A 258-nucleotide genomic window follows, 5' to 3' on the forward strand; every position below is an offset into this window, starting at 1 on the left:
AATCAAATAAAATATTTTGAAATTGAAGAAAATTTAATTAGAATATTTAAATTTTCTTATATTTTTATACATTAAAATTTAAGAATACACCATCCACCTATGGTTGTTCATAGCCAGACCCGGCCTGAGTCCAGCTAGTTTGGGCTGGTTGATGAAAATGGTACTTTGCATACCATGTGCATGACACATGGCTATTAACGGGTCTTTCTTGCATAATTTTAAAATTTTGGTGAATGCTATGGTATTTAAAAAGTCATG

Source organism: Arachis ipaensis, chromosome B07, assembly GCF_000816755.2.
Source record: "Arachis ipaensis cultivar K30076 chromosome B07, Araip1.1, whole genome shotgun sequence".
In the NCBI taxonomy this organism is placed as follows: domain Eukaryota; kingdom Viridiplantae; phylum Streptophyta; class Magnoliopsida; order Fabales; family Fabaceae; genus Arachis; species Arachis ipaensis.